This window comes from Heliconius melpomene, chromosome 11 (genome assembly GCF_056956725.1).
Source record: "Heliconius melpomene rosina isolate 202511_hmr_F chromosome 11, ASM5695672v1, whole genome shotgun sequence".
NCBI lineage: Eukaryota > Metazoa > Arthropoda > Insecta > Lepidoptera > Nymphalidae > Heliconius > Heliconius melpomene.
Genome location: NC_140399.1, coordinates 8,983,853 through 9,010,882, shown reverse-complemented (window position 1 = coordinate 9,010,882; position 27,030 = coordinate 8,983,853). Strand labels below are relative to the sequence as shown.

At 32.6% G+C, this 27,030-nt stretch overlaps 1 protein-coding gene across 5 annotated transcripts in view; it reads right to left on the bottom strand.

The window, feature by feature from the left end:
• The window catches only part of cac (calcium voltage-gated channel subunit cacophony), a 60,252-nt gene extending 33,822 nt beyond the window's left edge, over window positions 1-26,430 (bottom strand). For all 5 annotated transcript variants that reach the window (XR_014878456.1, XM_085193401.1, XM_085193399.1 and 2 more), the window contains exon 1: window positions 26,293-26,430. The gene's annotated coding sequence lies outside the window, so the exon portion shown is untranslated. The remainder of the gene's footprint in view (window positions 1-26,292) is intronic.
• Between the last annotated feature and the right edge of the window lie 600 nt (window positions 26,431-27,030).

The window sequence follows — 27,030 nt, the reverse complement described above, 5'->3', positions numbered from 1 at the left end:
CTAGTGAAAACTTTAAACGAAAAACATATCCTGGAAATAACATGTTTGTCTTAAGAAGAAAATAAGACATTTATTTTTATAGAACAACATGTCTAGACATAAGTTTTATTATCTAGGAAACGTTAAAAAAACTATCAAATAAAGATAAATCAGTAGACAGAGTAAACCAAGTGTTAAGACACTCCGTTCCTTTCCGCCGAATTTTTCGAGGTATTACCTGTTGAGTAGAGGAACTCAACACCGGGCTTTTGCCTTGGTGCCAGAGCGAAGAAATGAAAATATTAAGAAATAACCACAACCGATGCGTTACAGTCACACCTTTGCGCCCCGGCGTTACGGGCTCATTAAATCAAATAAAGATATTTAGTAAAATATTCAATCCATACCTATATTATAAATTCGAAAGTAACTCTGTCTGTCTGTCTGTCTGTCTGTCTGTCTGTCTGTCTGTCTGTCTGTCTGTCTTTTACGCAATCAGGCCCAAACCGCTAATTCTATTGTGATAAAATACTCATATAGAGATACTTGAAGGTCTCGGGATGAACATAGGATACTTTTTTTTCTCATATTTGTAATATTTTCGATATATATCAATATATTAAAATATGTATTAATTTGACATGCAATTTATTCCGCCATGTTTATAACAACCACCGTTGCTAAGCAACGATTTGCAAAGTTAGTTGTTTTAAGAAAACGTCACCCAAAATGAGTTTGCTTAATGCATACATGACGCGCGCCGATACAGATTTGTATACATTAACAAAAATTAGATGATTTCTATAATTTGATATTCATCCTTATGAAAATAAATATAATAGTCACTTTTAGCATTTCATCTTGATGGAAATTATAGTGTACTGTATAACATTGTAATAAATAATTATGGAGATGTCACTGATTCGAAATGACCTAGCCTTCGGGTGGCATAGTATGACCGACGCGAACAGGCAGATGACTTTGATGGTTTTGTAAATTTTGATATATTTTCGAATTACTGTTAATTTTTATTTAATTATTTGCTGCTTATAATTAATTCATCTCAGTTCTGTTGTCTATACGGATGTTATGCACTTAAAATATCGTAATTTTAATCATTTGGGATTTTATTTAATATTGTTCGCAAAAAATAATTATTATTTAATATAGAAAAATGTTTAGGACGCGCGCACGGCAAACTTTAGGTACTTTTACTTCTTTTGTTTGTTCATTTCGGTTACTCAGATATTTTTTCTAATAATAAACCTCCACTTATTATTATTTTTTAACTTATTTTAGTTATTTAGGCTTATATTTTCGCGGGCGCAGCCGCTTCCGGGCCCACTAGTTTTATGTATAAATAAATAAATAAATCCACAGTTATAGTGCAGGTTCAATTATAAGCGGGGGACTTAATTAGAAGTAATTCTACATCCTGTTTGGTTATGTAATTTAACTGTACTATAAACGTGATGGTTGTGGATTCGATTCCCACTCCGAGGAATAAATTATTGTCATTTTGTTAGTTTTCATAGCAAGAACATCTCAACGATGGCTTAAAAATTGGGCGGTAAGTTGAACGAACTGAGTGTCTTGACACTAGCTACCCTTGGACCCTTGTAAGTCCACAATAATAGCATTCACCTATGAATAACACCTACGATAAAAAACATTTAAGTTAAAACTTATTGGAACACCTTTTTAATAAAAAAAAAATTTAATATCGCCAGATAGCATTTATGATAAGGCCTTCGAATTAACACATCATCAATATTCTTAAGAATTTTCAATACCCTATGGGGGTCACTGAGGCAGGGTTGAGAAACCAGGTCGAGTGATCAGCGGCACTGAAGGATGCGCATCTTGGCCTTCAAACGCCTCATTAACCAGACCCTCGAAGTATTGTCGTCTGGCTATAGAAAGACGTCGTGGTCAACCAAATCAAATTATTCACATCCCATTATAAAACAGTTGAGAAAATGTCTAATAAGAGAAATCTTATTGGATAAGTTTTTTCATAGTATACGGCCCCCATTTTCGGCCGCGTTGAAGTTGGCGTGTTAAGTGGCGGAACTCAACACCGCGCCCTACCTCGACACCAGAGCGAAAATCATGAAAATATTAGATATTATTTTAACAGTCACACGCTTGTGCCCGAGCCATAAATGGCGTCACGCCATATACTTCTATAGATACTATTGGTTCAGTTTTCTGAATGTGATGTTTCGAGCTTACCAGTTGCTCAACTATGCTAAACTCACGTTGTATAGAAAACACTTGAAACAGATTGTACGGTAAGAAAGACATAACTGATGAATGAAATTTAGCATGTAGGTTTTAAGAAATGGAAGCACTTAACGAGTATTTCCCGAAATTCCTACGGAAACGAGAAAAGTCTGTTATTGTACATACTACTATATCATTTTTTTTAGTTTAAATCTATCAAAATGTTAATTAAATTAAACATTCTACATACCCAATGTTTGCCATTTATAAAACAAATATTTAAGTCACATTTTCTTTAGTAAATTATTTCTTATTTTTTTATATAAAACCACAATAACACGATTAATATTAAAGTATAAACGTACAACTAGCATATTGAAATGTCAACTGTCAAACATCAGTATTATTTTTTTTGTTTACCCGACAAAAATATATCTAGAAAAAAAAAATATTATTAGTTTATTTTCTCGTAGTAAATTTTGCATTAGTTTATCTTTTTTATATTACATGATATAAAAATTATTATAATATGAAAATGTTGTTATACATATAAACAATATTTATATTGTCAAATAATTATCATTTTTGCCGTTGATTATTTTGCTTGAAAATAATGTTAGCCTAATTTTTATTCTAATTCTAAATTTAAATTCAGTCATCTGTCAAAATTTTACAAAATCGCGTTAAGTGATCGTTTTTTTATATTATTTTGTAGTAGGTAGCTAAGAATAGGTAAATAGATAAAGAATTATGAGAATAGAAATGGTATAGCTTTAAATTCATCTCCATGGTTAGATTCATAATTCATAATTATATTATTTATTAAAACAATGACTAACACTGATAAATAATATATTTATAAACTAAGGATTAAACCAATTTAAAAATATAAAACTTTTTGATTTTGTATTGTATTGTATCATTTATTGATTTACTTACAATGAATTATTACAAATGAATTATTATTATTTACTTACAATGAATATTATAAGTTTTAAATATTTTTTTATTATAAATATAAAAAATACCGTAATACCCTACTAAATGGGGGATGCAGAGTGAAGCTGCATGAATAAAAATAATAAATACATTTACTAAGCACACTCATCTATACAGTACCTACGAAATCTTTATTGACCAGCCAAAAAAATCACACAGACCAAACATCCCGAAAATGCAAATACTTTAAAATAAAAACTGCGTTCACAAAGAAAAATGGCCTATCACAGCTTGACGTTGATAAATTATAATATACGCCATAGGGTTCCCCGGGACCCATTACCATAACGGCGGGGGTGACCTCGATGCCTATATCTAAGAAAAAAATATTTTCTGGGTTAGTTCCAACGCGTCTCTCTGAGAGGCTGTAGACGCGACGGCGCCGGACTACCCCGACTTGGGGGCGCCGGGCGCCGCAGCGAACTGCCCTCCTATGCGCGTAGTCTCATGGCTGATGGCTGCCACTTTATATATTATGGATATTTTTATCTAATTTGTATGATATTGTTTATGATATAGAGAAATATTTTAGTATCACTTTTAATAGTTATTGAATAATTTCCAAGGAGGTTAATAATATAGAGTATATAACGTACATACATACGTGTGTAGATAAAAATGATTAATAAGCATTGTAATCTTTTTTCTGGGTAATTATATTTTACGTAAGAAAAAATATTTAATATTTGCAATAGCAATAACGCTGTATCCCGCGTGTAGCAAGGTAGGCAGAGAGAGCCTAGTGTTAAGATACTCCGCTCTCCACTTTCCGCTACAGGAAGGGAAAATTCTGGATTCCTTGCGTGTTGAGTTGCAGAGCTAACGTCGCGATTTATCTCGACATCAGACCAAAGAAATGAAAATATCCTAAATATTTCATTTCCAAGGCAGTCGCGTTTATAGTACCAGTGGGCCATAACTGGTTTCAAATTACTAGTAGTTTAGTTAAATCTGTATAGATTACCACCATAAAACAACCTAACAATATATAAAAACATCTTAATACCACCAAACAAGCGAAAGGCAGAGTCATTTATTTGACATCAACAAGAGTGACGCAAGGCTGGCTGGCGTGGGTGTTTACTGCTTCTAGGAATCGAGGTACAGAGTAGCTACGTGTGCGAGGGTGTCGCTTGGAAAGGTTCGATAGCATATTTTATTTAATGAGAGTTTTTGATTTAAATTAAATGTTTATTTTTTTCTGGATTTTCTATTTAGTGTTTTTCTTTTCCCGCGTACAGCAGCGTAGGGAGTGGATATTTAATTAACACGTATGTTTTAACATACACTCCCTACCTCGCTTTTTACTAATTTTTGAGGCATTGTGTGTAAAGTGGTAGAACTCGACGCCGTGCTTTGCCTTGGTACCAGAGCGAATTCGAGCGAAATAATCATTCATTCCCGCGAGTGGGAATCGAAACCACGAACCATCGCGTTACAGTCACACATTTGTGCCTCTGCGCTACGACGGTCTTAATGTAAATTTAATTGTATTATATATATTAAATGTAATTTATTTTAAGCTTATGAGATTTTTTTTGTTATTTAAGCATGTACATCTTTTTAATACCGTAAAATATATATCTAGCTTAAAAAATTAAATAAAAAAAAAACCTATAAAATAAAAAAAAAACACACAATTACCTATATTAATCTCTTCCATATATATATATATATATATATATATATATGTATATAAAAAAAAAAACAAAAACCCAAAAGTATTTAATGAACGCGTCCGTTACGTAACAGTTGCAGCTTGGATGTTGGCCAGACGCCTGTCCTTGATCCTTCCGAAGACGGGGCGGCGCCGATGAGGCTATGGGCTATGGGTATACCGATAGAGGTCGATGGGTACGCATTTCTCTAGCAAATTCGCGATCCGAACAAATGTTCTTAGTTCAGCATCAATTTATGCTTTTTCTTTTATGTTATTAGGTTTATTATATGTAGGTACATAAATACAAGTTTTTATGAATGAGGAATAATTTTTAAATGAGTCTATTAAGCAAAAAATATATTAGACATATTATTTCCTACAAGATTGGTTTTTATATTAATACTATTAGTTTAATCTCAATAAAATTTCAAATTAAAAGAACAAGTTACTCTTGATAAGATACCTGTTAATATAATTAACAGACATATTTTTTCGGTTTACTATAATTTAAAAAAAGAAAAAAAAAATTGGTCTACCCTAGTATATGTATCATCCCGGCTTTCCCCGCTTAAAGTTATCGTTATATTATAGATAAACTATACAAAATCTTTATAAATTTATAAATTATAGCTTATAAATTATAAATTATAGCTTATATGTTATGCTGACGTATAAGCTATAATACTGTAAAGTTTCATCTAAATCCGTTCAGCAGTTTTTACGTGAACGTGGAAGAAATATCCATCGTTACGAACTTTGTTAGGGTTTTTAATTGACAAATGGATATTGAATTATTACGTAAGTCCTACTTTGCATAAGTTCTAAAAGAAAGAAAGTAGGGAACGGAGTATCTTAACACTAGGTTCCCTCTGCCTACCCTGCTGTGTGCGGGATACATATGATTTTTTTAATATACTAAGCTTTCATTATCATATTGAGGGGACACATTAAATCGTTGTATCGTAATAATTTTACCTATGCGTGTTTAACCGATTACCACGGCTAAGTGCTTTTCTCATTTTATTTATAGACAGCAAAAGGTTCGTAGGCTTCGCTGGAAATACCCGTAAAATGACGCGTCAATATTGATTTTAATATATTCATTTAAAGTTTAAAAAAAAATCTGCTTCACACTGTATCCCGCACGTAGAAGGTTAGTCAGAGGGAACCTAGTTAAGTCACTCCGTTCCCCAATTTCCCCCTAATTCTGAAGGCATTGCGTGTTGAGTGGCGCTTTGTTAGACGCCAGAGCGAAGAAACGAAATAAGTGATGTTAAAATATGCAATCGCTTGTTAAATGAATGTTTTATTAATATTATTTTATTTTTTTATTATAATGAACAGGAAAAGAAATTGTTGCGGAAAAGACTGGCCTTAATTAAAGCACAAGGTGTCTGTATGTATGAGTATGTAGGTAACTGGTACATGTTATTGTTACCGATTATTAATATATAAATATATTATTAAATAGGTCAGGCCATAAGAAGTGACGACACAAGGGCACAAGGTGGGACTGTAGTGGCGGTTCGATTCCCACTCAATGGACTGAAAAATGTAATACTTTCGCTTCTTCGCTCTGGTATGGAGGCAAAACACGGCGTTGAGTTTCGCCACTCTACACGCAATTCCTTCTTCCTCGTTATTTGGCAGACTACAAATTGATTGTAAACGTATACATATAATATTTGTATCTATTTAGAATTTGGAATCTCTACAATATTAATTTCGCTGTAATGTACTTTTTTCCACTGCCACGAAAGGAAAACCTCGTGATATTTCACTTTATCATCCTTTTTAAACAGTTATATATAGTTTTCTTAATAAATATCTAGTGGTGTCCAAAAACACTACTCATTTTGACTTGTCATTGTCAAATAAAATGACATAATTTTGTTACTATGACAATTGAGTTCACAATTTATCTAAATTCGTCCATTATCTTCTGTTTACATGTCAAATACATTATAAATGTGTACACTGTTGACCTACTAGCTATAGAAATATTTGTGACATTTCTAGCGATATACGTGTATTATCTTTGTCATATCTATATTATTTTTGAGGCAGTCGTAGCCCAGTCGCTTTGAATTCGGCGGAAAGTGGGGAACGGAGTGTTTTAACACTAGGTTCCCTCTGCCTACCCGGCTGTGGGCTGAATACATCGTAAAAAAATAAAACTTCAAAGTACTTACTACAGACATATACTATGTAAGATATCTCTATAAGTATTGCATTCTAGTAAACAAGTAGTACTTGTTGACTTTCTAGTTACTGATATTAATAACCAGTGGATACTATTATCTTATTTATTTATGATAAGATAATGTATTTATTATTAAGTATAGAAGAAGTGTTTATCAGGAAAATATTTTTCCACTTATCTGTTATCATATTTCGAACTAGAGGCCCTCGCGTGGCTTCGCCCGCTTGTACATCACAAGTATTTATTTGTAAACCGATCGAAATAAAACAAACACTAAATGTTAAGTGAAACTAAAGAAGATAAGAACCTAATAGTGAAAACTGCATTTAAATTAGTTAAGCCGTTTCTGAGATTAGCGTGAAGAAACGCATAGACAAACAGATAAATAGACAAAAAAAAATAGTTGTTTTAGGACCTATTACATTAATAAAGGCCGCCAATAACATTTTTTCTTGTCTAACTTCCATGTACGTCTGTACACCGATTCGTTACTATTTTTATTATAAGTATATAGATACGTATATAAATATAATCTTTATTTAAAAGACTGAGGCTATTGTCGTAGATTTTCTCGTATTTCTATAAAAAAAATAATGACCTATAACTATTATATAATAAGTAAGAAGGTTTTTTTAGAAAAAAATATATATTTTACTTCGTCAAAAGAGGTAACCGAAGCCTCGATTAACCGATGAAAACCTACCATACAATAAACTCAAAGACGTTCGAGTGAAAAGCTTGAAGACCCCCAACGACCATGAAGAGAATAATGACGATGTTGATGAAGATATTGCTGTTTAGTATTTGTTTTTGTATAAATTTTAATATTTAAATCAAATATTTAAATGAAAACTATGTTATTAATGTAATTATTTAAGTTTACATTTTCACTCTGCATAAAAACATCATTGAATTAATAATTAATTTTTCAATTAGATTTCAATGAAATGTGAAGGGAGAAAATAATGCACAATAGGATCTCCTATTTAGCATTTTTTTTTTTTTTTTTATAGTAAGTAAGAAATTAAATTAAGATAATAAATAACTCGTACGTTAAAGCTACTAAACTTTAGTAAGAAGATACCATAAAGTTATTTAAATTATTTCTATAGCAAATAAAGAATATTTATGTGAGTAGGAAGTCCTTTTGGTATACAAGTTCCAAGCCTCAAATTCAATGACTGAGTGAATTCAAATTCAAAATTCAAATAGATTATGACTTTTTTGTTTATTATAGAGTGACAAAATAAATAATCTCATAAGATCGTAGATAATAAAACGACAAAGTATATAACTATATTAATATTTTATTAATTGCAACACGATTTTATTGATATTTTTATTATTATATTTTGAAGTATAGAAATTGTGCTCAAACAATCTCATACTGTCAATGTTGGTACATATCTCGTGTAGTACTAGGCCGATAGTTAAAAATATAATCTATATATATAAAAGGACTTGTCCTCACTGACTTAGGTAAGACGCACGCACAGCCGTAACCGCTGTGCGTAGAAACGTGAAATTTGGACAAAAGTTGACTTTCGTAATCTGGACATCCACTAAGAAAGGATTTTGAATAATTTTAACCCTAAAGGGGTGAAATAGGGGTTCAAAGTTTGTATGGAAAAAATTAAATCGGCACCGATTTTTATAAAATTTGAAATTTAGATTTTTAAAAGTATTTAATTGAACACGTGTTTCATCGTTTTCTAGAATTCTCCCGCTAGGGGTGCAAATAAGGGGTTTAAAGTTTGTATGGAAAAATCTTTAAATCGCCACCGATTTTTATAAAATTTTAAATTTAGACTCTTAAAAATATTTCTTTGAATACATGTTTCATGGGTTATTAGAATTCACCCCCTAAATACGCAAGTGAAGCTGCGCGCGTCCGCTAGTATTATATATAAGGATCTGATAATGAGATACTCTTCCTATTTCCTATAACAGCAAAACTGAAAACGTATTTAATGAAAACATCAAATATGTACGTATCTATGCAAAACTTCGTATACAGACACTTTGCTAAATGAAGAAATCTACTAAATGAAGGTTTTTTATTCATAACTTTAACTTTAATTAATAACTTTTTCTTAATTCAAATCAAAATTACCAAATTTTTACTGATTTTTAGATACATTTATTAATAAAATATATGTCAAAAACACATATATTTTAATTGTTGTTGTTGTTCTTTATCTGGTGAACATACTGTAAAAAGGAGAATTATCTCCTTTTTACAGTATGTTAATAAACAATAGGAGAATGCACGTTAAAAAGACATCAAGCCAAGATACTGCCTTCACCTTAAAATTTAATTTGCAAAACATAACTGACCGTTTTGACCAAAAATGAGACGGTATCTATGTCGATTTGTGAAAAGAAAAAAAACAAATCGCGATTTGCGAGGTGTCAAGCAAAGATCGGATATAGGCCAATTTCCCGACAAAAACGTCCGTCATACAGTCGCGAACGATACTGCAATACACAGCGAGTACTAGTTTAATTTATCAAATGTGTGTTTGTTTACATTGTTATGTATTCTATATGATGTATGAAGGTAAAGCGCGGTGTTGGGTTCCGCCACTCAACACGCAATGTCTCCAGAATTCAGAAAGGAAAGGCGGAAAGTGGGGAACGGAGTATCTTAACACAAGTTTCCCTCTGCCTACCCTGCTGTATGTGAGATGTAGCGCGAAGCTGAAAAAAAATTATGTATTTTTTTATAGTTTCCCGCTGTACCCCCTACGTTACAAGATACGAAAAGGGAAAAGAGGAAGCCGTGAACCTAATATTAACACTCCGTTCCCTATTTTCCGGAATTTGTATTTATTTTATTTTACTATTAAGTAATTTGTATTTTACTATTATTATACTTTAAAATTTAAGTATGAATTATTTTATATATTTTGCATAGTAATAAATATATTCATATAAAACAATAGATAACCATGTCTATATCAAGACATATACAGGGTGTCCCAGGAGCCAACGATAAAACGAAACCAGGTGATAGACCAAGTCGTGACAGTTATGAGAAAAATATAAAAAAAATTCTTTGTCATGTATTTTTCATATTATATTGATTTTAAAAAATATCGCAAAAACCGACACCCTGTGATGGTTTTTCACGTCCCTGGACTACAAATATTACTCTTTCTTCATTTTTTTTTCTGTAATGTAATCATGAGTAACCCTTCTGTGAATTACAGTTTAAGATTTAAACATACCTACATCAGTTTTCAATAAAATGTGGTGTTTTTGCCAAACATTAAATTCAAAATATTTACTACACCCAACTTTAACCGACTGTACTATAAAAAAAATGTACTACACTGTTTTTGCAAGTAACTTTAAAAGTTGGCGCATTTAATCTGGATTCCGAAATGGTACGACACTTGCTGGATTACTTCTTTGTTGAAGAGAGAAAAATCGAAATACACGATAATCGGGATGACGTTCAGCTTTTTGGTATATTTTCCGATACATTCTAGCTGCAGCATTTGCGTTACATAACCATTCTCCATGAATGAAATGCATATTGGCAATGTGTCAAAGACCGAGTATATCGCCTGCGAGACCCCGGACTCGAGCACTGTCCTTATAAATCCTGGGTCCCCATCCCCTAAGTTGGAAAAGTTCAGGTACCTTGGATCCGTCATGCACGAGTCTGAAGGCATCGATCACGATCTCTATAAGACGGATAAGAGTTTGGACGGTATCCTGCGATCACAGACCACACCAGTCACCTCCCTAAACTAAACACTTAGCCCAGGCAACGCTTATCCGACTTAGGGGCTGGCCCAGGACTTATAAGAACAGTGCTCGAGTCCGGGCTCTCGCAGGCTATATACTCGGTCTTTGACACGTTGCCAATATGCATTTCATTCATGGAGAATGGTTATGTAACGCAAATGCTGCAGCTAGAATGTATCGGAAAAGATACCAAAAAGCTGAACGTCATCCCGATTATCGTGTATTTCGATTTTTCTCTCTTCAACAAAGAAGTAATCCAGCAAGTGTCGTACCATTTCGGAATCCAGATTAAATGCGCCAACTTTTAAAGTTACTTGCAAAAACAGTGTAGTACATTTTTTTTATAGTACAGTCGGTTAAAGTTGGGTGTAGTAAATATTTTGAATTTAATGTTTGGCAAAAACACCACATTTTATTGAAAACTGATGTAGGTATGTTTAAATCTTAAACTGTAATTCACAGAAGGGTTACTCATGATTACATTACAGAAAAAAAAATGAAGAAAGAGTAATATTTGTAGTCCAGGGACGTGAAAAACCATCACAGGGTGTCGGTTTTTGCGATATTTTTTAAAATCAATATAATATGAAAAATACATGACAAAGAATTTTTTTTATATTTTTCTCATAACTGTCACGACTTGGTCTATCACCTGGTTTCGTTTTATCGTTGGCTCCTGGGACACCCTGTATATAAAGTTTATAAATAAAGTAGACTACTTTTACTTTCTTTCTGTGATTCTCAAATAACTGTTTTTTTATAAATGCACATGCATAGTTATTCATATGATACTAAAACAGAAATAGACCTTTTTTAATTTTTTGACTGTCTAGCTGTCTTTCCGTTTATACAGGCTAGGTCCGGAACACTGAATCAATTTCTATAGGTCTTTTATTGGAAGATAAACGCAGTGGAAGATCAAATTATAGGCTTTTTAGTTTCACATTGTATCCCGCACACAGCAGGGCAGAGAGAACCTAGTGTTGAGACACTCCGTTCTCCACATTCTGCCGAATCCTGAACTATAGGCTTTAATTTTGTATTTTTATTGAATATCTTTTAACGTTAAATTATCAAGCTAAAAAAGGACGAATATGTGTACATATAATAAAAATAACAATAACACTTTTTTTGCACATAAAACCTTACACGTTGATATTTTGGCAAGTTATATTTTTACATAATATGTGCAATGGCGAACTTATCACTGCAAGTGATTTCAAAGAACTTCTTTACATATATATAAATAAATGTTGTGCACTTACATATATGTATATACAATTAATTAATATATATATTACATTATTTTTTTAAATTAAACTGTTACTTATTTTAGACTACGAAAGGGTCAGGAAAAATAAAATGTTAGCGTTAGCTTTGCAATTCATTATACGTGGTAATATTAAATGCCCCCGGCATTACAGTTTTATACATAGAAAGTGGTGTATAATTTTATCTAATCCAGCTTAAAACCTTCTTAATGCACGTGTTATGGAGTTAAGTTAAGTAAATGTTTGTTTTATTTATAATCAAACAAAAAAATTGTTATACAAATACAAGAACGGACAAGCGCGAGTCGGGCTCTCGAGCTTTTTGTGAAATTCAGGCTTAGCTTAGCGAGAGCCCTTTCTTCTGATACCTTACTTAAACTAGGGGCTTTAATACAAAATTTTGCCTCCTTTTAAGGCTATTATTTTTTAGAATTAAACTACAAATGTATAGTTTTCAGATTTTTATCTGAACTAGTACTGTCTGTAGATGCTAGCTGTCATTTATAATTCTAGATTAACTAGAAGTACCATATGAATTTTGATTCCCTATATAGAGTTAAAATACGCGTTTTTTGTTGTCCATATATGTATATATATAATATCCATGTATAATATTCTATAAATTCTTCTGCACGCCTACACACTTCTCCCACATAAAAATGTGGGAGAAGTGTGTAGGCGTGCAGAAGAAGGAAAAACATTGTTGTTGTGTTAGAAATTGTTAGATGAGAGAGAAGGTTCTTTTGCATTTAGCCTGCCTTTTGTGATCTTTAAAAAATAAATAAATAATAGTGATTCGATATTACTTCTATGAAACGTTTATATTTAAATCTATTTTTTTTCCATATCCAGCTAAGACAACTCTAAGCATTGCTAACGTCATTTAACACTTAATTTCTTTAAATAGTAAAAAATCTAAGAATACTATTAAGACATTCCGTTCCTATTAAGACACTTCAATTCCCCAATTTCCACTGAATTCTGGAGCCATTACGTGTTGAGTTGTAGAACTCGAAGTCGCACTTTTCCTCGATGCCAGAGACACTAAATTATGAAAATATTAAATATTTGATTTAATTGAGTGGGAATCGAACCGAAAGCGTTAAAAATTATGTTTTCACATACATATTATATAACAATATCATAGCGGTAACAATACAAGATTAACTTCATACAACCCTACTGTGAGCGTTTCTCGGCTTAAATAGAAAGGCGGTGGAGCGTAGAGGCTGTGCTATACTATGTTAAATACTAATACTCTAAGGTGGAACGATGTTATTTATCCATTATTAATAATAAACTTCAAGTTATAGATAGAATGATTTAGTAGGTAACATGTAAATTATAATTATTTTTTGTTTTAATAAATTATTCTTTTGTTTATTATTCTCTTATTCTATGTAGATACCTTCTACTTTTATATTGAATTTACAAACGCATACAAATAAATGAATTACACGCAGCTTATCATTTGTAACTTAGTAAAAATCACAGGAAAAATGGCATCAGATAAAAATAAATTACACAAAATAAGAAATATAATTATAAATGAAATCGAAAGTAGACGATATTAATTTGTCTGTTCTTAGAACTGTTCCAGTTCATCCAAAATTTTATGGGATGCCAACATAAAAAAAATTACAAGTTTGGTCCGATTTACTATTTTTTTTTAAATTCGATGATCTTTAATAAAAAACTCCTTTAATGAAATTATTTACCGTTATGTGAATAATATTATAGATAATATATATTTTTAATTTAATTTATTTGAATATTAAAAAAATGTTTTTATTTAAATTATTTTTTATCCACTTTTATTTGAGTACAATGAAATAAATAATACAAGCATTCCTAATATAATATTTCACCATTATAATATAAAATATATGCATATATATATTTCCTATACGTTTACCACGTGCTCGACCGTTTTTTTTTTTTTTTTTTTTTTTTTTTATCTTTATTTAAAGGACTTGTCACATAAAAGTAACATGTCGTCTTGCCTAATTTGCTTGCTATTAAAAAATCTTATCATTTAAATTATATTTTTATGCGCTTTTATTAGAGTGCAATGAAATAAATAATACAAACATTCGTTATATTTCACCATTATAATATAATATAAATATATACATATATATTTCCTATACGTTTACCACGTGCTCGACCGTTAGCCTGGATGGTTGCGTTAAAATAAATATTAGTAGCGTATTTCGGAACGCAGCCTTCAGTAACCCGGTGGCGAGTGTGAAAGAGATGGAAACAGATTAGCCGAATGGTGAGAGAGGGACACAACGATGTTATCCGATCGATAGCCGCAGCCGCAGAGTGCCTCGTGTGACGTCACGCGGCCGTCTCGTCATCTTGACTCTACAAGAAATTGTCACTATATTTTTCTACGATACATCATTATAGCTGTCGACAGGTAAATATGAAGTAAGTTGTTCATGATATAAATGAAAAATTAAGCTTCTATGATATTTGATGCAAATAAAACAAGAAGAAGGAAATATTTCAAAGATTTCTGACATTGAGAATGTTGACATGAATGAACGTGGTTAAATTGTAACCAGTTTGTACGTCATTAAAGTACAACCAGTCAACAATAAAAAAATCGTGTTTTTTAATTTACATTAGTGCTCTACGAATTCGCGTAGCAAAGCGTAGAGCGGCTACGAAGTGCCGTAGCAGTGCCATTTTCATCTGCTAAAAATAAGATGTGTGTCACGCGAAATCGAAACCTTATAAAACACTTTCAGCAATACAAATATATACTATATGGACATATTTTGAAGCGTTTTCGTTATTGAGCTAAAATATTTCACAGAAGGAATATTTTCAAATAAAATTTTTTTTTCTGAATTAATAATATAAAATATTATTATAAATATATAAACATACTCGTATGTAAATTAGTAATGATAATAATTTGGCTAAAATATTATATTTTAATAATAACTGGACAGATTTTACTATTAAATTCGTCTTCTATGTAATATATAAAAACACATAAGGCATTTAACTCGTAGATTTCTTATTAAACTCTTTATTTTACACTACCTTTGACTACTACCTTCACCCGAGTGGTCGAATGGAATATAAATAAGAGTTGTTTCATATATAGTAACGTTATAATATACGTAAATGGACATTTTCTTTTTTAAAATTTCGAATCAGTTGTTCCTGAGATTAGGGAGTCCAACCAAATGAACTCTTTGTTTTTAGGATAATTATAGGCAAAGAAGTATAGAGAGAGTATGAAAATACGTCAAAGGTTTATCTATGTCCATTTTTACTATCATAATATTATAATTTTGGTGCTTATTGCATTTTGTATTTCATATGTCAAATAGCTATTTCCCAATTTTGTGTTCATTTTACCTTTTTCTAACGCTCTACGAGTAGTATTTATAAATATGAAAATATAAGCATATATGTTTGTATTTGTAAATAGACTTATGATCCAATTTATTTTCGAACAAAAAATCGTATAGTCGATCGAATTCGAACGAAAGCAAAATCACACATTCTACTAGTTACCTCCATCAATTTATTTATACTAACAGAGAAAATACGTCATAGGTGGAATTTCTAAATATGTCCAGTGAAATTCGCACCTAGCAGGGTACACAGAGGGAACCTACTATTAAGACAGTCCATTTCCAACTATCCAAATGTTTCCGTGCCAGAGCGAAGAAATGAAAATATTAATAAATAATAATTAATTCCCTCGAATTTAGATCGAACCCACTACCATCGTGTTACAGTCACACCCCTGTGCCTTGCCTTGCCTCTGTGCCATGACCGCCTCAAAAAATACGAGAAGCGCATTTTAATTGGATCGTGTAAATATTACACACGCTGTGATTATGCTATTTGGACTACACTTATGTATGTAGTATGTTAATTTTGTAGTGTTTTTTTTTCAATGTAAAAACGCCAACAAGCGGTATTTAGGGCGAAAGTCTTATATATTATCTACAACTCTACAGAATAAAACTATTTGTTAATCTATTAGTCTTCCTATTTTAATTTTATGTAACAATGATAACAAAATAAACAATAATAACGTTAAACGTTTTGCTCTTTTCGCCGAACTCAGAAGGCATTGCGTGTTGGGGGGTAACTCAACGCCGCATATTGCCTTGTTACCAAAGAGGAAAATATTAAATATAACATTCCCTCGAGTGGGAGTTGGATCCAAGACCTGTTGTTTACAGTCACCTGCTTGTGCCTTTGTGCCACGACTTGCCTCTATTTTTTATACCGATAATATATTAGTCCAACAAAAAGTTCTCAAAAAGACTCTATATGTAATAAGTAAATATGTCATAAAACTCCAGGAATAAATTTTCAAATACAATAAGGCATAAAAGCTATTGACTTCTCAACGAGCCATAAAATTGAGTCGTAAAAATAAAGTAAATAACCTTAATTAATAAAGATCATAATACATATTATACTTGCTTGATAAAAGGTTAAAGTAATTTATGATTTTATAAATAACTCTAATTTAAGAAAATGTCAAGTGCGAGTTGGAACCGCCCATCGAGTGTTCTCTACCAAATTCTCGATTATAAGTCAACGGGAAGTACAGCTTATAAATGTCACAAACTTTATTTTGGGGGCATATCCACTCATTTTGTATGAAATGGACTACAAATAGAATTTGTAATAATTTTTGTAAAAAATCCACAAGTTTTTATTTTTCGGAGATTTTCTTTCGTAAGTGTGGAATAACACTTTAAAACTCATTAAAATATACATAATATAGTATCTTTAAATAACTCCAAGTCAAAAACAATGTATAAATAAGATTGACTTCTTTATATAAAAAAAACATAGATTTATAATACTTTACTTCAAAATAAAACGACCACTTAAAAATGGTAGGATATAAATCTAATCGGACGGAGGCGAGCTTAGCCTGATTTGATATTTCCTTTATGATATCTTAAAAAAGATAAATATAATAGAATTCTTCCTGCAAAATGCATTTTTTTAACAACAATTGACGCTTTAAGAATATTATTTATTCCGTTGTGTTTCTTGTTTTGAAAATAAACAACAACAACAACGACGAAAACAACAAGAATATTTTTGATATATTTGATGTATTATTCCAAGCTTAGGAAAGAAAAATACTTTTTTTGGGAAACGTACAGCAATTTTAATCGTATTTACAAACCATCCATGGGTTCAAATACCGCTACGTTTTAATTTTATACGTTTTCTAAAAAAAAACAAGGATATTATTTATATTATTTATATATTAGTTCACAATGTCTTATTAAATATATCATAATATCTTTTACTTAGGCTTTTTAACAGACCATATTGAAAAGCAAGATGCTTTTAAGTATAATATTCTAAGTGCACTCAGCCCTTTCTTCCTGAACCAAAGGAGCGAGATGTATTTACATATAATGCCCATATATGTAATATTTCCTATCATATTCATTATTTAGTGTAAGATTTTTACCATTTCCGCTACATGTATGTGTAGAGATACAACATTAATAGGGGGCTAAGTTCTAGTTCTAGTTTATCAAACTGAAAAATAACGTTTCTTTAATAAATATTTTTTATTTCATCTTTTCATTTATTTCATTTTTAAATATAAATTAAGAGAAAAAATATATTTAAAATATAAAAAATATCTTTAGGAGGACAAGGCTCCAGGTCATCGCTAGCTAGGGCTATAGAGTGAGGAACCTCCTCACAGTATGCGTCGTCTCAAGTAACACTGCCTTCTGCATTCGGTTCTTTATCCAACTCTTAAGACGTTGGTTAAGGTTTTGGCTATTAACATTCCGCATGGTAGCAATCTCTAAGGCTAAGTTCAAAAATTTTGTAAACAATTTTTCTGCCTTCATGAGAATATCATCATGTAGTATAGCAATGTCAATCTCTGTGCGCGCCACTCGGTCTACTAGCATTATATCAGGTCTATTAGCAACAATATACCTGTCAGTAATAATAGACCGATCCCAGTAGACCAAAGCAGACCTATTTCCAAAAACATACCTGGGATTGTATATAAGGATACCTTCAAGTACACAAGACCGTATCATAGAGAAAGTTGGTGGTGTGTTCTCTCTGATCTTAGCTACTTAATTGTATGTTTGCAGTAACATTCACTATTAACGAGACGAGAAAAATCAGATTCAATATGTGTGAGGGACTCTCCAGGAAGATAATACGCCCGATAGAACTCGAAAGTGTCATCTTTCAATATTATTATTATCTAATAACAATAACTATTAAGTTATATATATGTAAAACTTAATATTCTATATTCGTATCGGAATTTTGTTATATATAAGTGACTTTTGTCCTTGGTTTATGATTAGCACAGACACCTGAGTAAATGCTATCGGGTTTTTAGGTGGTTTAACTTGGTTACTTTTTCTATATGCTTATACCGTGAAATACTCAATGATAAAACAAAATATTACTTAGTAATATTATTAAAGTTGATTTATATATATTTATCAATTATTATAGATATTTTTATATCCATAATATATATTAAACTATAAAATAAAAGCTAATTATAATGGAAAACACCATCAATGAAACTTCATTGTAATTTAATATACAAGACTATATAATCAATTAAATTCTAGAGCATATATGTATAGTAAGCTTAAAAGCTCGGCAATGACAAGCTCGCATCATACTAGGACATACGAGTACAGTGTTACATATTAAATTACTGCATCTATATAAATTAGCTTTCTGATATATAGAAAGTAAAATATTTATCATATAATTTATATGGGTGGCGAAACGTGGACACTAACAGTCGGTCTAGTCCACAAGTTCCAAGTCGCCCAATGTGCTATGGAGCGAGCTATGCTCGGAGTCCCTTTGAAAGATAAAATCAGAAATGAGGTTATCCGGAAAAGAAACGGAGTTACCGACATCGCTCGCAGAATTAGTACGTTGAAATGGCAATGGGCTGGACACATCTGTCGAAGGATCTGGCTGGCTGGATCTGGGAAGGATCTCCAGCTCGATGGACCGACGACCTGAAGAAGGTTGCTGGCTTCGACTGGATGCGGAAGGCGGAGGATCGGGAGCTTTGGCGCACCCTGGGAGAGGCCTATGTCCAGCAGTGGACCCGAAACAGGCTGATTTGATTGATTTATATGGGTCCTTAAATTTTTGTGAATTCACTTACAGCAAACATAAACTTTCATACTTATAATATTAGTAGGTAGGATTTTAGATCAAAACGGAAAATATAATGACCTAAAATTTATGTTTTACTTTTAGTAATGTCAAAAGCAACATTGCAAGAAAGCCACTATGCTGAAATGGGACTGGGCCGGACACGTCTGCCGCATGCCTGAAGAGTCTTGGGCGAAATCTTCTACTAGATGGATTCCAAGCTCTAAAAGGAGAATTGGCAGACCAAAATGGATATGGCGAGACGAGCTGGACCATTATAGGCCTGACTGGTGCTCAATAGCGCGAAATAGACCAGAATGGAAGAAGTGGAGAGAGGTCTTTGCCCAACAATGTGATGGTGCAGGCTAGGGAAAAAAAAAGAAAAAAAAAGCAACATTTGACGCTAAGTTTTCATATTATAGTGTACTTCGTCTCGTTACTCGTATGAATCCTATAACATAATAACAAATTGCATATTGATTCCTGAGGCCATGTAAGCGACTGTACACCGATGGATTTATACAAATACGTTGTAAAGTAGGTCGAGCCAGTCGCAATGTGCTTATATTAATTTTATTTTTATGTTTTTTTAATTAAACTCTGAAAAGTTAATATTTATAATGTTATAGGGAAACTAAAAATACTTCTAGAAATCTATATATATATATAAGCAACAAAAACCAAATATATGTAATTTTGTCTGTCTATCGGCTGTTCTATAGAAACAATTGATCAAATTGTAATGAAACTTATTTTACTTTATAGATTTGCATGACTAATGTGAAACCCTAGCAGCCCAGCTAAGCCTTTAGATATAAATAATGCTTTCGGAAATGTTACTTAGTTGCTTAATTTTTTTTCAGTTTCGCAACTAATCTATTATTAGAAACGATTTTTTTGTGTGACGTATTTCTATATCATTTGTACGTACGTCATACGAGTAGAACACAGTGTTACCAACCTTAAAAAAATTATACGAATTAGGGCTAATACTGTCATGTTGTTTAACAGTATTGCCAGGCTCTATGCTATACTCTATGCTTTTTAGGAAAATTGTAGGGACAGGGGAGTATGAAATTTGGCAGAGTTAGAGCTTGTAAAGAGAAGAAATCCAGCAAGAAGAAGAATATATTTTTAAATAATGTGTAAAAGATCCATAAAATTACTAAACAAAAATAGCAGACACTATTATATAAATTTTATATAGTGTTAAGTGACCTACATGTTGCTATGGCAACAAGTATTGTACGCGTATTTTATTCCATTTTTTTTATTTTATTATTGTTTCATATATAGGAGATTTCACCAGACTTTTCCTATTCCACCAGTCGATGACGTTGAAGAAAGTAAAAGTCTCTAAATACGGAATCAATAATAGAACAAAATACATTTTTCTTAGTGGAGGTCGAAACCACAACCACAACAAGTACAATACGACACTGTTCTAATTCACAAGACGTTAAAACTCATATAACGTTCAACCTGTACTCATATCTCGTACCTAGTAAGGTAGGCATAGGGAACCTGGGAACCTATTATTACGACACTCTGTTCCCATTAAGGCAATTCCCACTTTCTGCTGAATCACGAGGCAGTGCGTCTTGAGTGGCGGAACTTAACACCGCACTTTACTTCGTTAGTAAAGCGAGAAAATGAAAGTATTAAAACAAATGATAAACATTCCCAAATATTACACATTTTGTTTATTTATTTATTAGATATACGTTTATATTCCTATTCTATTTCATTTCGAATACTAACTACAGGCGTTTGTTTACAAAAAAGCAATAACATATACACTTATTTACTTTTAATGGTATCACTATGAATATTGAAGTCTCGTATTGCTTTTTAATGTTATTTTGAAATTTTCTGATGGAAAAGAAAATTAATATACATAATTAAATTAAGAAGGTATATAAATGTAATAATGATTACATAGCTAGCTAGCTTTTTAATTGTTAATATATATAATTGTATATAGTATTGTATCTCTTAAGACAAAATACGGAGCTCTACGCCGTGATGTTTCTTGTATTTTTAACATTTTGTGTACTTTCCACTATCACTGTTAGATTAGGTGAAATAATATTGTGAAATTAAAACTATTTCATACTTCTTAGTCCAATATACTTAATGCAAATATACATAATTTTTAATTGATTTCCGAACCCATAACTATTACCAGCTAGTCCCATAGCCTTATCATAAAAAATCGTAGATATCTTTAAAACTAAGCCTGTTATATACTTAGTAATTTATCGATAAGGATTACGAAATACGATTTGGCATGATTGCTGACAACGATCCACTTATTTAACACCGAAATCAAAAGTCATTGAGATTTATTGGCTTCATCCTGTGTTGACTGACATTAGTACTTTCGCAGTGCACTTGTCGGTTAGGCTGTGGGAACATGGTTACGAAATATTACTTAACTAAACTTAACTTAACCAAACTTATTAAACTTATTGCCGTCCCATTCGACTATATTTAGAAAATAGTTAATTTTAGTTAGTCTACTTGCTTCGATAACATATAAGTCAAAATATAAATACATTATTGACAAACTTTGGTCTATAGCACTAGATTAGACTAGACTAGACATTATACATACGATAAAAAAAAATAAGGTGAAGCTTATCTTTTATCTATAATACTTGCCGACCTGGGCGGCTTCGCCCGCTTGGACTATATAAATATTACAGTTTAAGAGGTGAATTCTAAAAAAAAAACACGAAATACGTGTTCAATGAAATATTAATAAGTCTGAATTTTGTTTTTTTTATAAAAATCGGCGGCGATTTAAAGGTTTTAAGAAAAATTAAGTTCATAAATGAAAACGGCATGTCAAGATCGATCTTAGACTTGAGAGCAGCTTATAAATACGGCCATAGATGTAGTATTGTTTAAATATTTGACTATAATATAATATTATGAAGAAAATGATTCATATTCACCTATCAAATATAATTATAATAATAAATATAATATTTAACACAATTATTGAATAAACAAGTGGACGACCCTTAGTTATGTTGACTGAGATAAGCGGGTACAATGAGAATACTCCAAATACTTAAACTAATATTAAATAATCAGAATAAATTAAATAAAAGGCTAGTTATTCAAATTATCTGAGACAGACAGACATAGTTGAAAAAAAATCGTGTTTCTACATATATACTATTCGATGAACATATGTATATATTTATATCATCTATAACTATCTATTTGGACCACGACAAGTGTCAAAGTACTCCTTCTCTCTGCTTTTCGCCCTAATTGAATATATTGCGTATTGAGTGGAGAGAGTACACGTAATCGTTGTGGGTTGTATCCCAATAAGGGAGATATATTATTTCTTCTTCCCCGTTCCGCTGAGATAAAACGCGGCGTTAAATTCCGCCACTCAACAAGACATACCTCGTGATTGGGACGTAAAAGGGGACGTAGCATCTTAATACACTCCCTTCCCTGTTATAAGGCAGCGTTAAAAAATTAATTAGATATGTTTTGTGAGTCATTTGATACTAAGAAGTAATTGACTAGTCATAGAATTATACAGCGTATTGCAAACTATACGGAACCTTACTAAGCTTAATAAAAAACAATGAATCATGCTGTATACTGTGTAGCAATTCGTAGAACCTACGAATATATTAGATTTAGCATACATAAAATAAAATTATATTAAACTTTAAAAAAAGCTTTTTGAGAGTGGTTTATTAGAAAATAATTATTTTTATTTAAAAATTAAAAGCAATAAATCTTTAGTTAAACAAGTTTCGTTTGATTCAAGCTGTATTATCAAAGGTTTATTACTCGTAAAATCTTCTTTATCTGCATAAAAGTTAATACAGCATTAAATTGGCGAAATCGTCGCGCGCCCACCATTCCTTGACTAACAGACATTTCGTATTTTACTGACCTAATTTCGAAAAGGTTGTATTTTGTCCCAATTTTCACGTTAGAATCTCAGTACTAAACGGATAATATTTGAACAAAAACCTTCGAATATTCGTTAATGGTGGAAAATGAAAAGATAGAAAAGTCAATTATGCACATGAATGGTTTAAAAAATATAATTAGTAGGTAAGTAAATACATATATCAATAACAAAAGCAGAAAAATTAAGCAGAAATAACTGTACAAAAATTTATGAATTTTAGAATAGTTATTAGCTAAGCTTAGCTTAGTCCTTTTCAGTTCCTCTACTGGTGTTCAACACAGTTTACGGAAAAAAAAATAAAAAAACCGATAATGTCAAATTATTATTGCTGATACATACTGTAATGAAATTAATTAATTCTGTCCAGGCATTAGGCTTAAAATTTAAAACAACTTATATAGTTGTTTTCATTCTAATGTTAAATATAGATTTCGTAGGTTCAAGGAAAGATATACGAATCAAATTACATCGATAACTCCCAAGTAAGTGAAGTCACTTATCTTTCTATTTAATTTTACCATTATTTAAAAAAAAATAAGTTCAATTTAGAGTTCTTAGTGTAACATAAATATTATTTTAAGCGGCATCATTGGAAATGGATTGGAAAGTAGTGTCGTTTCACTAATAGAAGGAGAGCTGATAGAGGGAGAGAGGAAACAGTAGGGCCAGACCATCGTTATTTCATAAAGCTTGACAGTTTCTGTGCACATTCACCCAATACCGGTAAGTGCTATTGGGGAATACGAATTTTGAGAGGTAGTTACTAAAATTTTTATTCATATTTTTTGTATAAAAAACGTTGTGTAATGTCAAAATATAATTTATAAATTGTATTTACTATAACAGCAATAAATACATAAAAACGTAATTAATTTATTTTGTCAACTAAAATGGGCCTGGTGGTTTAATGAAATGTGTTACTAGATTTTTACCAGCAATTGTTTACGATATCTCCTTATGCGTGAAAAGTGTAAAGCCAAGTAATTTGTCTCTACATAGAAAAATACATGAAAATACATATAATTTAATGAAATTTTTAAAATGTAAATAGTAACATAAATACAAAATTAACAAATAATTTGTCAACATGTATTTCGAGTATCAGCATATGATTAAAATTGTATTTTTATGAGAGTTTCTTTATATTTTTATAATATAAAGCTTAGTTTTTATAAAGACTATAAGACTATGTGTACATCACGTTAATCGTTTCGAAGTAATCCACTGTACCTACAGTCAGAGTTATCTCGGAACTTACACCGCGTCTTGCCACATTATAAGAACTAGAAAACGAAAATATTTAATATTTCATTTCCTCGAATGGGAATCGAACACACAACCTATGACATTTACAGACGCATGCAAGTGTTCCTGAGTCTCAACGCCCTCTATATTATGTTTTAAGTTATTTCCATATCACCTAAGGGACAGAGTCATAGGTAAAAGATAGATAAATAATGAAATATGAAATTATAGCCTGGCTAATGCAATATTCGAGAGAAAACTTGACTCGAAAATTAATTATTTTGCTGCAATTTAAATCAACATAGTGAAGATAGCAGCAAGGCGCAGACAAGTTTAACTTCTCCAGTTTGTTGCTTACTTCATAAATTATAATAACTCCTCTAAATACGCAATGATTTCACTGAGGTAAGGTAGAGGTACTGAGATAGAGATATAACGTTAAAATTAAAACGAACCCATTAATAGTTTCAAGGAAATGATTTCTTATAAAGATTAATTATTATAAATTAAGTGAAAATAACGTAAGAAAGCTATATATTTCAGCTTCTGCTAAAATCAATCTTGCCCAAAACGTAACGCCGTCACTGTCGCTTCTATTAGAAAAGAGCGCGAGAGAAGAAGACAAAACAACTGCTTTAAAATTCAACCTAATACGAATCAGTATGTTAATAGACATATAATGTATTTACATTTAGGGAAGCTACGTAACCTCGATTACCCTAATCATTGAAAAGGAACCTAAACACGAATAATATAATGTTATAGAAATATTGTAGTATCGATAATTACTTTCAAGAATGATCTTTATGGTAAGAGTTAAATAAATTTCAATTAAATAAATTTAAAATAATCAATATAAGGAAATTTATTATATAATATTGTATAAAATGGCGTTTATATCACGTAAAATATATATTTCAAGTACAAATGTCAAAAATAAATTCATTTTTTAATAAGAAACAATCAGCTTCTTAGTTTTAGATCCCATACAATCCTACACGAAACAACGGCACGTCTCACGAAGCCTTACAATCTAGCACTCACCAGACTTAGACGCATGGGCGCGGCGCGTCGCTCACAGGCGCACTCCTTTAGTTAAATGTATCCGTTACGAAATATAACTTCTCTTATCTTCATTTCCGTTAAGGACTTGCCCATTTAGCCAGGGCTAAGAACAATACTACAGCCGCGACCCACTGTTGCTAGGAGAGGCAACCGTCGACCCTTACATTACATGAATGAAACCTACACACTTTGGCCGCGTATCAATATTTTATTGAATTAACCCTCTCAACCCTCGCTAGGAGGACACGGATAGGAGGATACGCACGATCGACTTATTATTTATGAGCTAGTTACTGAAATCACAACGGTTTTCGTTAATACGACGGCTTTGGCACAGCGATAACCGAACTCGCGAGAGGGGCGGACGACAGTCGCGAGGCCTGAGCCTGACGTGTCAGTGTCGTACGTGCGGCGGACGAGCGGCAGACGGCGGTGGCGGAAGGTCGGGGAAGCCGGGAGCGTGCGGGCGAGCCCGGGCTCCGCTGACGTCAGCGACGGCTCGGCGCCGCGCGGCCCTTCTCACCACCGTCACCACCGTCGCCGGCCTATTATTATTTTATATACACGAACGAAAACGGTGCGAAACAAAAGGAGAGGACGGCGGGGCGCGGGCGGAGAGCGCTCGCCGCAGGAGCGACACGCGCCATCTAGCGGGCCACGCGGCCGCTCGGTCTGCGGGCGGTCTCGATCGAAACGGGCCGGCCTGCGCTGCCTGCGAAGCTGTCGAGGGTGTCACTGTCACTGGGGGCACTCAGCGTACCGTGGTCAGAGCGTTGCGTGTGGTGGTGGCGGTCGGGGGGGCCATGCTGTCAGGCGGCGCGGGAGAGGCGCGGGCCGGGCATGGCGGGCTCCTGCTCGACACTGCGGTGCGGCCGGTGCGGGCGTCCGCGGCGCGCGCTGCACGCCACTGGGCCGCGCACCGCCCGCGCCCGCGCCCTCCGCCTGCGCGCGCACCTCTGCACCGCGCCGGCACCACTCCGCCACACTACCACACTACCATCACGCTAACACCACACACCATACAAACCATCACTCGATGACAATTGACTTGCTACTTGTTTTTTATAATAACTTTAAAAATATTCTAATCGTAAGGATATTATCTGAACAACAAATGTAATGTTTTAACTAAGAAAACATGGATGCATAAGAATTAAATAATAACTAAATAATATATTAATTCTGTATGACATATAACTATACCATATAATTATAGACTATAAAAAAACAATCGCAAAATCTATTGAAAATATCAAAGTTTCTTGTAAAAGATAAAGTCGCCAAGCTCCTGTATAAAGAGCGCCTACGAGACAGTCTGGCGATGGCCCAACCTTCTAATAAAGTTTTCCTAATAGTCATATAAGAAACTAGCGGCCCGCTCGCGGTTTCACCCGCGTGAACCATGTTATTATTAATTTCTGTCTCCATGGCTACGTCCTAGTGACGTCTATGCAAAATTTGCATAGCATTAAGTAACGAATGACAAAGACAAATGTCA